At 33.0% G+C, this 14,491-nt stretch overlaps 1 protein-coding gene and 2 non-coding genes across 3 annotated transcripts in view; 2 read left to right on the top strand and 1 right to left on the bottom strand.

Moving 5' to 3' along the window:
- Positions 1–146: 146 nt before the first annotated feature.
- Positions 147–218, bottom strand: Trnad-guc. Its single transcript has one exon. It is a non-coding gene; the product is annotated as a tRNA-Asp (tRNA).
- A 117-nt stretch (positions 219–335) lies between these two features.
- On the top strand, positions 336–407 carry Trnad-guc. Its single transcript has one exon. It is a non-coding gene; the product is annotated as a tRNA-Asp (tRNA).
- A 1,890-nt stretch (positions 408–2,297) lies between these two features.
- The window catches only part of LOC108044966 (semaphorin-1A), a 139,520-nt gene continuing 127,326 nt past the window's right edge, over positions 2,298–14,491 (top strand). Inside the window, exons 1-2 of the mRNA XM_017124137.2 lie at positions 2,298–2,635; positions 3,892–4,516. The gene's annotated coding sequence lies outside the window, so the exon portion shown is untranslated. The remainder of the gene's footprint in view (positions 2,636–3,891; positions 4,517–14,491) is intronic.

Here is a 14,491-nt window from a genome sequence, read left to right as displayed (position 1 = left end):
GTTAAATAAAACTATATAGAAAGAAATTGATCTATGCGAAAAAATTAACTTTTTGTAGATAAATAGTTTACATCTTATATTAAAGAGCTTTAAAAAGTATCAAGTAAAGCGTTTAAAAATAAAATGGGAAAAAAAACCTTACATCTCTCCCCGACGGGGAATTGAACCCCGGTCTCCCGCGTGACAGGCGGGGATACTGACCACTATACTATCGAGGATGTTGAAGCAGATGCGCCAAGTTCACTTTTTGAGCCTACGCACACGAACGGTGTTTCAATTTCGGTCGTTCCCAGTTCGGGCAATCAAAGAAGTGTTTTGACAAACGGCAAACAACATCCTCGATAGTATAGTGGTTAGTATCCCCGCCTGTCACGCGGGAGACCGGGGTTCAATTCCCCGTCGGGGAGAGATGTAAAATTCTTTTTTATTTTAAATGAACTTAACTTTTTATATATTTTCTGAATAAAAATCTCTTTTAAGCAAACAATTACTTTGTCACAAAATGAAAGGAAAATGGTTATAACTCTTTCTTAGAGATAATCTATAGTTAAGACCCTATAACAATTTGTACAGATTTTTTCTCTAGATTTAGGATTCAGTTAGTTCAGTGTGCATTTCAGAAAGAATAATAATACAAAGAGGGAAAGTAATGTTAAGCCACTCCTACGAGAATGTAGGAAATATAATTTATAATTATCATAATTTCGGTCATTTTTTAATTATGAGATTTTACTTCTTTAACATTTTTGAAATTAAATTGGGTTTTTTAGTTTAGACTTAATGTGTAGAGCATTTGGGGTAAAAGACGTTTTAGATTCTGGTAACACTGGTTTCCATTCGTATTCGTGTGTGTTTGTACAACAATACATTCTGGTTGGTATTTTAATGTACGTCTTTAACAATAACAACCAACAATAAATTGCGAAAAAAACATTGGTTATAATGAAAATCGTGCATTAAAAAAATAATAACTATGAGCTGGCGCAAGTAAATTAATTCAAATGTAAATTATAAATAAAGCAATACATATAAACCACCGGCAAAAACAGAGAGCGCTATTTTTAAGAGAGAACCAGAGTGCTGAAAGAGCAGAGTTGCCAGGTTTTCCTTGTGAACAATATTCAAAGCCGGTACAATTTGAAGTTTTTTGTGACTAAATAATGTTTTAAAGACTGTTATGCCCTTAATGATATTGGGTAGTGTATTGAATTTTTTTAATGATTAAAAACATTTATGTGTGCCACTTTTCATGTTTATTTATTTGTTTATGTTTGGACAGCACGTGCTAAGAGTTCGTTGCCATAAAAAGATTCGTACACAAACGCCCATGACACGCGCAGTCTCACCCGCACCCAAGGAGAGCGGAACGTTGGAATCGTGCCGCACCATCTCTGAGTTTCCAATTAACTGTTATTTAATTTTGGAAAACTAGTTTACAATTATTTTTAAACACAGTCAGAATAGTCTCAAAAATGTAGAGACCGACTAAGTTTTCCGAACAAGGGACCTCACATTAAATGAGAACTTGAGTGAAAGGGAGAATTAGTACCAAGAGAGAAAGAGACTGCTGTTAAAGTATGGAGAGAGTTTTTAAAGAGCGACTACAATTTCCATTCTCTTTTCAGTCAGAAATTTCTCTTAATATTTTTCCAGGCAGTATGATATTATTATTAATTCTCTAAAAAACTGTTTTTAAGCAACATTTTTTTCTCAAAGTATGTAAAATGTTTAACATTCTTATTTTTATTCAACAATAGACATTCAAACGACCGATTAAATAATTATCTAGTTTTCTAACTTATCGGCCATTAATATTGCAATAAACTAAGCACATTTTCCACAATAATTTGCGTTAAATAAAAAAGAAACCCATAGAATTAATTTTCATTATTAATTGGTAGAGATTTGGCTGTAATCAATAGAAAAATAATTATTTGTAATTTTTAAAACAATTTCAGTTCAGATTTATCAAATGCTATTCAACTATTCAGAAGCTCCATTTAAGCATTAAAAATGGAACATTAGGTCAGGTATTAAGATTTAAGACTTACCTTAACTACAAACTAAAGGGATAAATAAAAAAATTTAATTTGAATTCACATTAGCATACCTTATTTAACAGTTCAGAGATATAACATTAGTATGGATTAACTTTACAGCTTAAGAGAGTACTTTTAGCGGGTAGGAAGGAGCGAAGAGAGCGAGAGAAATCCAGCAAAAAACGGACTAACGCCAGAAAAATGCACTAGCGCCAGGGAAAGTGCCATCCGTGGTTCTCCAACTATATTCTCTTTTCATTCGAAAATTTAACGCCCGCGCTGCTGCAGCGCGTTGCTCTCCGGTTGGAAAACATCAAAAAATATCACTAAAAACAACGATATTGGATAAATCGCCGGGAAAAAATATTGAAAAACGATATTTGGTTTCGTGTAAAAATATTGTTTTCTAAGATATTTTCATATATTTTTTGGAATCCGGCAAAAAAAGATACATTTGTATCTTTCGCGTTGATAAACAAATTCCAGCACCGAAACGTATTTGTCGCGCAATACTGAAAAGTTATTGGTCTATTGTGTACATTAATTAGTTAATGGGTAATTGCTCAATTTAGAAACATGTGCAATCGAGTGCAAGTGTGAGTGCATGTGTAACAATAATAAAGCCGAAAATTGGCCAATTGCAATAGCAATCATAACAAATACCAGATAATATGGAAATAAGAAATTCCGAAATTAGAAAAAACCCTGTTTCAAAAAAAGTTAAAGCCGCAGCAAAGCTAATCCAAATAATATAAAATTTCGGCAGTTTTCCACATATTTTTCATTGATTTTTCGCCTGGCGCGCACATCTCCTGCGGGAGTGAGCGGGAGGGCAATAGAGTTAGAGAGAGAGCAAGGCTTTAGGTCTTCTGTTTTGTGTACGTTTTGGAAATGGAACATTTCCTCTTGCGCTCTCTCACGCTCTCTCCCACCCCTCCTTGGGTGGATTATCCTTTTTTATATTTTGTTTATTTCTCTATTTTCCTGGGCACGTTTTGTGCTCACCATTCGTTTCGCTGCATTTCATTCTCGCGGCGTTTCAAATTGGCCACACACCGACTCAGAGAGAAAGAGAAAGAGCAGCTGCTTTCTCTCACACCCACCCCCCGCATAATGTTTTTCTGCTTTGCCTTATGCTCCCCATTCGCATCTCTCTGCAGTCGTTGTCCTTTGTCCGCAGCGCGTTGCCAACCGAAAAAAACTAAAGTGCTGTTGTCATAATAAGAAATTAATCAGGAGAAAAATCTAAATTAAGAACTACAGCACAGTATTTAAAGTAATACATTCTCAAAAATCTTTTTCTGAGAAACATAAATATCAGTTTTGTATAGTTTCTCAGGTGTTATACATATGTATATTGAATAACAATAATATTACTGTGCCATGGACAAAGTAGAAAAGTTTAACGTATAAAGGACTCTCATTAAAAATAAAGTTTACGGACAATATAAAATATCCATTAAAAAAAAACATAAAAAGATACATTTCGGAAAATTTATTTTAAAACAAGCAATTAATTTACATAAAACAACATTTTTTTTCTTGCCTTTTTAAAAACAATAACATTTTAAAGAAAGCCGTAATTTAGCCAATAATCGGTGGAACATGAAAAACAATTTGTGTTTTAAGTTAAAAAAAATAAAATTTAATTCTCTTATCATATATTTTTACTATCTGTAACAGAGAAGAGCACTTTTTTTTATAGTATAGTATAATGTAAAATGAAATACTGCAATTAGATAAAAGAAACTTGTTTGGACTTAAAAAAAATAGTTTGAAGATAACTTTCCACTGCGGCTTTAACTTTTGATTAAAAAAATCAATCTAATCAGTGTTTTTCCCCTTCCCGCAGTACTTAAACCAGAAACAAAGTGGATAAAGGAAAATAATTAAGAAAAACGAAGGAAAATATGCTCAGAAAACGCATCCGTAGCCTACTTATCGCATAAAAACCGGTACGATACCGTTAACGGATTGCCATAATCGCCGTCGCGTTAATTCGACCCCGCCCCCGTCTCCCGATTATATATATCCGACTAACCGTTATCGCGCTCGTGTGTCTGTCTCCGTGTGCGTGAGCCTCTTTATCTCCTGTACATATGTACAATATTTGTCGTCGTCGTCGTACATCGTTGTTGTTGTTCTTGCTGTTATCCTTATTATGCATCATCCGCTGGCATTAATCTGCGTATAAAGTAAATATAAAAAATTTGTGTTCTTCGGTGTTGTCTCGTGTAAGTGTCTATAATTTGTTTAAGTACGACAAGCGATCGGTGCGAATCAAAAAAAATCGTCCTGTTTGTGTGTGCAAATTGATAATATCGCTATCAAAACAACAACAACAAAATCAATCAATCAACGTCAGCAAAAAACCAATAAACAGGAATTTCTGTAAATCTTCAAAGCATTTTGGATCTGTTTAAATGTATTAAAAAATTCAGCTCATTTAATCAATTTTATTGGAAACCATTTAAAAGGTGAGTTTTTCACGCTTTAGTTAAGTTAAACTTTGAAGGGATTGCAATTTGTTAGCCAAATTTTAATTTTTTTCTATGGTCACATATTTAAAATTATTACTAGATATGTTTTAAAAAGGGAAAGTTCTTTAAGTATGGATAATTGTGGTATATGCAAATGTGTGTAAGCTTTCCATAACTTTGACATCGTAAACCGATTAACAGAAGATTACAACTTTTGAAAAGATAAATTCAGTAAAAATAGAAAAATGAATCGTTCAGTTGTGAACCTTTCTACTTTGTACTTCTATTCAAAAATGATTAATAAAGAATTATAATGAACAATGTAAACTTACCGACATAAACCAAATGCAAAGGAGCGTCTAAAGTTTTTTGGTTGTATATTTTTTTTAAGTTAAGACACATCTTAAAGAGTGCTTACTTCTGGACAATGGAAAATATTTGTATCTGGAAATTGAGCAGCAGAAATTTAGATACCTTTCAGTGCACGGGAAGCATTTCGATATTGGGATTTCAAATGTGACGTTGACATTCGGCTTTTTTCCTTCTTGTCTTAAAATGTTGGCTTAGTCCGTTTGTTAAGTAGTGTGCGTCAGACGTCCCATTTAACGCACGTATTGTCCTTTCGCGATGTTCTAGGATAAGGAAAATAAGATATTGGGAGGGGTAATATGAAGTTCTTTCGATATTTGCGTACGCCACAAACTACTGCACTAGTGCGAAAGAAACGGCTATAGAGTGAGACTCATTAGGACGAACCGAAAATGGTAGAAGTGCATTTTGCAGACAGATATTCCGGCATACACAGCAGGAGATAACGGAGCTCAGACACAGATACAAAACAGAGCAATTTCCATTTGAAATGTAAACAAAGCACGTTGAAACCCACACAGTGGAACAGATGATTGGACAGTCGGGAAAAAAAAAAAAAACCAAACACTTAAGATACGGTTACAGTAGAGACTCCAAAAAGAGGACGCAAACTGATTTAAATAAATATTTTGATGCAAATTTTGTAAAAATATTAGTTTTTATGTTAATTTTAATTTGTTTGTAGGGGAACTTAAAAACCTTTTAAAACAATTTGATGATTGCAAAATAGATTCGTGTTTATATTTGAAAATGTTGCTTCATTATTTCTTATTTATTGACAAATTTAGGTTTTCAAATATTTTATGTAGACTTCTTATCGAATTTTAATTTCTGCGCCTACACAAACAGAACTAATGTATTCAACCCATGAATCAGATTTAGTTTTTCTTGCCTGTATTTATGTCCTAATGACTTAACCGATTTCACAGTTGTAATCTGTTCTTTTCCGATAATTTCCCCTTTTATCATCCCGGCTTGGGATACATTTTATTTGATAGCTTTAATCTTTTAATCGCTTACATATTCTGGCATTTAACCAAGAGCCGTCTTCGCTAATCCGCTGTGATTAGCTTAATGAGTTTCGTTTCTTAGGTTATATTCCTTCACAGTCTTGTGTTTCTTGTAGATATGCGTTTCTTCTTGTTATTCGAATTTTGTATGGTAATTTGATTCCCTTGTATTATGAAAGTGTAACATAATACTTTAAGGAAAAGAACATTTATGTATTTGATTAAAAATGTGATAAAACTGATGATCTTTTTATATGCCGTTTACAATTTTTAGTTTGGATAAATTATTTTTTATTTAATTACCCAAATTGTTTGCCCCATTGTGCAATAGTATGTCGGCTTAGTCTGTGGTTTAGATGACTCTAGACTTCTGCCGTTTAACCCCCTTCCCTACTCAAAGCTATATCACATTTTCCTAACCATGTATCTAAGCTATGTATCTAAGTATACCCAAAGAAGCCCGTATGTTTTGTATTATGTTACACAAATATTTAAGCTGCCTTAAGTGGATACAACGAAACGCGTTTAAGATACACAAATATAGAAAGAAAGACCCAAGGAAAAGCGCAAGAACAACAACAATAACAGCGCCTCCGAAGGAAAAGTTACATTTCAGTTAAATGTGCGGGTGCTCAGCCCAGTAGGATGTGGAAATCCACATCTCCCCAGCAAACAAAAACTAGAAAAGCTAAAGTCGTGCAATAAGTTATCACTACCCCAAGAAAATGGATGAAAAGACCAAGAAATAGATAGATTAACAGGCAAATTCAAATTGAGTTGGCCTGCAAAAATGGCAAAAGGCTAAAGACTGTTCAAATCATTTGCGGTGTTGGTTCTGGCTTAACAAAAAGGATTCACATAAATAAAGCACATTTAATTTCCATCGTTTACCGAATTGATTGTAAGTCAAAGCAAAACCAATATATTTGATTTGTTTAAATTTATTTATAATATTGACAGTTTTAAATGGTGTCCTTATTTGTAAAGTATTCAACAAAACAAAAGGGCTTTAAATTGTATAACGATAACGTTTAAAAGGTATTTATTCCATTATCTCTTAAGCTGTGAAAAGAGATTGTAAATACACAATTAAGAAGGGTTTAAAAGATGGTTACTAAACGTTGACTAAATTAACTTAGAAAAATGTTAAATATTATTCAATGTATCAAAAGCTAAAGCATTAAAAGATTTTCCAGGAATCCAGGCGAAGAATTTAACAATGACATTCAATACATGAATTGGTGGAAGTCTGTTTTCTTTTTAAAAAATATTTGACTGGAAAATAGCTTTGGAAAAATAATCATCACTGACTGTATGTGCCTTCTACTCGGTTTCCCTTCTACCCGACTATCTAACTGGTTCTTAGTTGGGTGTTTTGGTAGCTGTTGGTCTTTTTTTTTTTCTCTGCCGTGTTTGCTATTTGTATAAGTTGTCTGCTGATGATCTGCTTTTTGTTGTTGTCTGCCGATACATTTCTCCTTCTTTTTGTTATCCATTGATACGCATATCGTTTGCCATTTGCCCCCACCATGAACCAATTCAATTCAATTTCTACGATTTCATCTCGGTCAGAATGCAAGTTGGCAAAACAGCAAAATAATAAAACTTCACATCCATGAGATACTTTTTCTAGATACACTGCACCGCCAACAACGGTCCTCATGCTTATGCTAATAAATTTCAATAAATTCATGAATTATTTTACTGCCTAAATCTTGTTCGTTTGTTCTATATGAATTTGAATCTGGACCTAGCGATGTTTTTCTATCGTGTTCCTGCTGTAATCTGACTAATACCCAGTGCAGTAACAGTTGCTTTTACCAGAATTTATAGTCTACAACACAAGCAAATAATCCAGAAAGGGATAAATAAGAAAAAAAATAAATTCGTTTTTCCAGAGCTGCCCTGTGGGCGTTTTGTACTAATCAAGATACACGAGTCTAAAATGTTATTTTAACTCTTTCTCTCTCCATGCCCTATATTCTTGATACTTTTTTCCACTTTTACCAATTAAGCTTAAAACATTACTTATTTGCGTTTGCCGTATAAAAGCTAAATGTTTTTATTCTAAAGTGATAGAATTGTTCATGGTTACTTATTTATTCAGGGAAGAAGACGTTACCTTGGAAGCATTTATGGTACAAAATATATCACTAGTATAAAATATAGAATTTTCGAAAAAAATATGATAAGCAACGTAATAATATATAAAAAATGATTGCCATAAATTATGAAATCAATCAATATCAGAAACGATATCATAAATATACAAAAAACAAAAACAGAAAAGAATTTCGTCCTTATGCCCACATCTTTTATTTGATTATAATCATTTTTCCTTGTCAGTCCGGCTAAAATTAAATGTGGGTAACAAAATAGACGAAGAATTTTAGGTAAACAAGAAGGCAAAGCAAACATTAATAAATAAAAGGACAGAGAAAAGCAAACAACAAAGTAGAGGTAAAAAAATAAAATATTCGTCGCCTGGCGTGTTGACCAAATTAAGACCGCAAGTGGCTGGCAGACCGAAATGATTGATTTAATGACGGTATCATTGACACTCGAGTCGAGCGACTATCTCGGCCACACCTAGCGTAGATTTGGAACAAATGAGGGGATGGCAGGGACAAATTGATTTCGCTTAATTAAATCCAAAAAAAAGAAAACACAAAGTTGAATTATTGGTTGAATTGTTGTGAAAAAATAAAAAACATAATCAGACATGCCTATTAATAAATAAGTAAAATCATATTTTTTTCAAAAGTTTTTAGTGTGAATTTTCCTACATAAAAAAAGGTGTAAAAGGTCACGGAATTTAAGCGTTATGAATGTGAATGAAACTAAATGAAAGAACGTTTATTCACTAATGTGTTCAAAGATATCAAAGCAGTTTTATTTTATGTACATTTTCCTGATACCATAAAAATTAAATTCTTTGTCCGCATATAAATTCAATGCGCTGACAATATCGAATTTGTTAAAGGAGACAATAAAATCGCAATTAAAATTTCCACTTAATCTAAATTCACCAGCGCATTAAAAACCGTGAATATATAATTATTTTATTAATTAAATTATTATTAAAACTTTTTACGTTGAAGAGATTTTCCCTTGGCCCTAATTTCTGCACACTTTGAATGTCCACTAGCGTGTGTAAAGTTAATTGCAAAAAAAAGTAAACAACAAAAGCGGCTATAGTTCTTTTTATGGCATACTTTTTAATGAACCTATTGACTTATATCAGTGCGCTTCCGTACAATTATAAGCCACGGGAATATTATTTAATAATATTCTTTGTTTATGGCTTTATGGCTTCGCTGCTGTAAAATTACAAGCGGCTTGTAAGCGCCGACTTCACACCATTACCAAATTATTGTATTATATTTTTTGTTCTACACTTTTTTTTGCAATAGTATTTTTTACTATCTTAAATTATAATGTACTATCTTAATTTATTACAATTTATGAAAAGCATAATCGAATTTGCATGTAAAAATGCACTTTTGTTTAGTTTAATCAGAAACAAATGTAAAATATCTTGTACAGAATACTCTAAAATATTTGTACCCACTGAATTGCTAATTAAACTCAATAACATTCACAAAACTAAATTAAATTGACAAATTACATAGATGAGGGAAAAAAGAGTGAGGGATTGGAATTCCCTATGCAATGGGTCACAGAAACCACATCAAGTCGAATTTGTCCATGCGTTTGTTAATTTAATTTTCCCTGTTTGAATATATTCGCTTTTAATTAATTATTTATTTTCTTTTGAATGGTTTGAATGATAAACAAGTTAGTGTGCTGTAATGATAATAAATAAATGGAATTTATTTATTAATGATAACATTGCAAATATACTCAAATATATTTTTGCTTTGCTTATTTTAATTTTATAAAATAAAGTCAATATAAAAAAATATTAGTAACAATATTATTACAATAAAATATGTTGTTATTTTTATTATTGTTTACATACATTTGATTCACAAACTTCATGCAGTTTATAAAAAATGAATGCGAAATTGTTCATTAAAATATTTTTTATTTTTATGTCCGACAAATGTTCCACGACAAAAATTTAGTTATTATCATGAAAATAGCCAACAAGTATTAATTTTCCATGAGAAGAAAAACGGTAATAGCGAAAAAAAGAAAATCGAGTGAAAAGCAGTTAATAATTTGAATGGTTGTTGGGGGTGGTGGTGGGTGAACTCGGAAAAACTGCGATAAAAAGGCTCAAAATAAATAAACGCAAATGCACAAACACAAACAGACACAGAGAATTTGGCGATAAAACCATAAAAACCAGAGAACACAAATTTCCAGCAATTAAAAATTCAATGTTTGCCGTTTTTTCTTGCATATATTTATGTGTATATCACACATATAGATACTTGTATATAAATGGATGCATTTTTTTTGTTTTTCCCCTATATTTGCATAAAGTTTTCATGGCGTTTGTTTTAATCTTGGTTATTATTTTTAGTCCGCGATTTTTCCTCCATTTTATTGATATTATAAATTATGGGTTGTGCGAATTATGGAAAATCCCCAACCTATCCGTTTTTTTTAACGTATCCCGCTCGGTCTATTCGGAGTACAATTTCTTTATTATGATTATATAAGCAGCTACCCTGATGGTTTTATGCTGTTTTTAATCGCAGATAAAAAATTAAATTCCCTTCACCATTTTTCTTTCAATTTTTCATTCTATCATAAAGAAAGTTTGTAATTAAAATAGTTATAAGATGCCTTTGCAGTACGAATTTTGCAATGTTATAATTCTTTAAAAATTTAGTAGCTTTCTTAATATTTATAAAGTGTAAGTAATTTCTTAAAATATACTGCTGATCTTAGACCACAGAAAAGATTTAATCAGTCAAAGAAGTATAATTAAACTTCCTTGTCTTTTCAAATAAAGTTGAAAGCAATAACAAGCGAGTAGTAAGCTAGAATTATTTAAATTAGTAACTCATACTTAAATTATAAATAAACTTGTTCAAGTCGAATATAATGAAATGTACAAATGAGCAATGCAAAAATGTTGTAGAGCTCTTTACAAGCGGAAAACGAGACGAGCAAGGACCCATTCTTCATTTGCCACAAGCATCATTAACAACGAGCCGAAAAAAAGGGTCTAACCCCGAAAAATAATATATTTCGGTAATGCATACACGCATTTGCATTGTGAGTTAAGAATCAACCCCCATGAAGAAAGTCTGGTTTGGGTTCTCTCCGGTTAAAGTGCACTCAACGCTGAAAGTTGCGACAGCTGCAAATTGAACTTTTTAGAAACGTTGCAGGGAATTCTCATTCCATCATTTTTTTTTGCTTAGCCCTGGGCAACGCCACCGCATTTAACCCATAATTGGGTTAAGGCTGAAGAGAAAAGCGCCAAGATGGAAAATTGTGTGCATAATAAAATATGAGGGGGAGAGTTCAGCTTCATTTGGTCTATTTCATCTCAATTAAAATTGAAATTCAAATTTAAATTGAAAATGTAAATTCCATCTTTGCCGGGCGGCAAGCCATCCTTTGGCCTTCTGGCCTGTGAAAACGTCCTGCGACGGCTTGTGGTAGTTTTCGTTTCTGGCTCATCTAATGGAAGCTCAAATTGTTGAGCAAAAGTTATAAAATTAACACTTAAATGCTTCCAGATGTTGGCCCACTGTGTTTCTCTTTCTCAACCAAAGTGTGTGTGTGGGTTGAATGAGCGAATAGATCTGGATGTGACACATGTTGTGCCAATGTACGAACCATTAGGGTCACCAAATGTTGCCTAGGCGAAATCTAATAACAATAAATTGAGCTCTGCCAATTTGCCAAAGCCAACACGTGTGTGAAGTTCTTAATAATTTCCCTTGTTGTAATCCAATACGCCAATCAAACAACGCAGAGTACCATCAAAATTAAATTAAATTGTTTTATAATCGATTGAGTTGTTATTTATTCAGTTTAATGATTTATAACAACACTTTTTTCTTTTTTTTTAAATTTGCATTAATGTTATTATATTAAGAAGATACAGCTTAACCAATCAAATTTTTTAACTTTGTATATAGTTTTTGCTATTTTCAGTTAAAAATATCGATAACCCCCGTAGGTCTTTATCGTTTGACAATGAAATGTCATAAAAGTCTACACTTTCTTTGCCTGCAAAAAGTATTAAATAACTCAACAAATTGCACACAAAGTCCCACAAAATTTTTTGGGTTTAGCTACTTAAAAAAAGGACTAAACGCAATGAAAGGTAGGGGTGGAAAATCAGAAAAGTAGAAAGAAGCCAAAGGAAAAGACGACAAGTCTCGGCGAATGGAAAACTTTTCTTTTAAAAAGTTACGTACACTGGATGACACTTCTGCTGGAGGGATGGAGGGGGAGTTGGGCAGTGGAAGTCTTGGCCAGATGTTGCCAGGAAAACATTAAAAGTGCAACGCCGGCGAAAACTTATTTACTTTTTCACATTTCGCAGCACTTGACTTGGGCTGGGTTGGGCGAAAGGGGATGCGGCTTTTCAAGTTGGACTCAGCCCCTCGCTTACTCGCATCCCTCCAATGCATTTTCCGTTGTCTCATTTCGGAAGGCTACTACACAGAAAAAAATCCTTTTTTGGCTTACAAATATTCCAGAATTCTTAAAACTAGCGTTTTCAGCTCGCTAGCAAATTTTCCATTTCTATTAGCTTAAAATACTACTTATTTTTGTGATAGCAAATATTTCATTTTAGTAGAAAGACCTTTTTGTTATAATAAATTACTTGTTCTTTTATTTGTCTTATTTGTTAAGCATAACAAGTGTTGCATCTACTCTGTATCCACAAATTGAACATTTCGTTCAGTGTATCATGGCAGCGAGTGTGATAGCGGGCGGTAGCTGCTTGACAAGTTTGAAATTTCAATTAAATTCATTTGAACTGCGGCCGGACTTCTTGGGGTCGGTCTCTGGTAATGAGCAGCCCAGCCACCGTAATGGCATCTTAGTTGATGCAGCCAAACGATTGCAGAGTGTGTATTTGGATGTTGTCGAAGTTCGGTTGTTAAGTTTGCGGGTCGAAAGGTAAAAGCAGAGCCCTGAAAAGCTATTCGCCACAGTGGTTGCTAATTAAACAAATAACTTTAATTATTTATTTATTTTAAAATTATTAAGTATTGTTCCTTATATTTCTGAGAATTTTTCTCAATAAATAAGGTTATATATTTTAAAGTTGAAAAATTTGTTTGACTTCCCAAATCATAAAATAAAATCAAGATAATTCATTTTATTTTCAATAAAAAAAAGTTTTTAATGACATGTGGAAATATAAAATAAAGTAAAAGCATTGAATACTACATTCGAAGCCACTGTTCCCGCAGTTTTGACCAAACCAATGTGACATTCGAGGCTCAAAGCAGAGATGGGGTCAACAGCGTTGACAACTCCGCTGGAGTTGGTGTGTTGGGTTGATGGTCGAGGGGATGGAATGAATGGATGGGGCCATCCAGCCACGGCAGTCGGGGGATGTGGCACATACCACGGTGGTGGTCCACTGGTCAAGTGCAGTTCCCTGTTGTTGCATTTCTCTGGCGAGGATCGCCCTCTTGAACGTGGGCCGAGCAAATTGTGCCGTCGTCGTCGTCGACCAAACGGAAAATGTCTTCATCTTCATCAATCAAAGCCCTGGCATCTGACACTCGAGTCACTCATGCAGTCACTCAGCTCAATTCAATTCCCAGAGACAATGGTGCCCCGCCCCCTTTCCGTTGGGTTTTGGTCTTGTTGCTAAATTTCAATTACAAGTGCAACAACTAAGTGCATCAAGTCAACTTTCCTGCCACATAAATGAACTTTCCTCGGCAGCCATCATTCAAAGTGTTTTTATTCTTTTCGTTTCGTTGACATCTAGAAAGTTTACAAAGATGTGGGATGCACAAAAATCACAAAGTTAAAGAAGTAGCCAAAAAAAGATACGTATGTTAACCTACAGATAGGTTTATAATTAAATTGTCAAGAGGAGAAACAATATCAGCAATATAGCATCATCAAAATAATATAACTCATTTAAGTGAGTTTTATATTTGCTTTGCATTGCATTAATTCCACTTCATTAAAATTATATTTTTTATTTGAAAACCAGAATATATTTTAAATCGTATGTTATAGTCGAATAAAGCCAAAGTATTTTAATTGTATTTAATCATTAACCAAAGTTAGAAGTTTGTTTAATTTATATATAGAGAGTGCATACAAAACATGTTTGTCGGTCATCATGAAAAGTTTTCATTAGTTAATTAAACAAAAGTGATGTTATTGCTTGAAAACCAGCGATGGAAAATATGTGGTTGTATTCATCAAACTCAACAAATATGCCTCATGTTAAGGAATTTAATTAAAACTTGTTATTGCAAAACATATATTTCTTACTTCGGGTATAATGCTTAAACATATTTGGTCAGTTAGTTGGTTTATTAGCAGAGCATCGTAAAATAAGTTATTTATTATTTTTATTAATCTTGTTTAAGTCTTTTAAATTAAGTAAATAAAAATAATAAAACGTGCTACTTGATTGCAGGGATTTTTAATTCAGAGACTATTTCTTCCAAAGAACAAA

This window comes from Drosophila rhopaloa, unplaced genomic scaffold (assembly GCF_018152115.1).
Source record: "Drosophila rhopaloa isolate 14029-0021.01 unplaced genomic scaffold, ASM1815211v1 contig_2, whole genome shotgun sequence".
In the NCBI taxonomy this organism is placed as follows: Eukaryota; Metazoa; Arthropoda; class Insecta; order Diptera; family Drosophilidae; genus Drosophila; species Drosophila rhopaloa.
The sequence above is the reverse complement of the archived record's forward strand: the minus strand, read 5'-3'. Positions and strand labels throughout refer to the sequence as shown.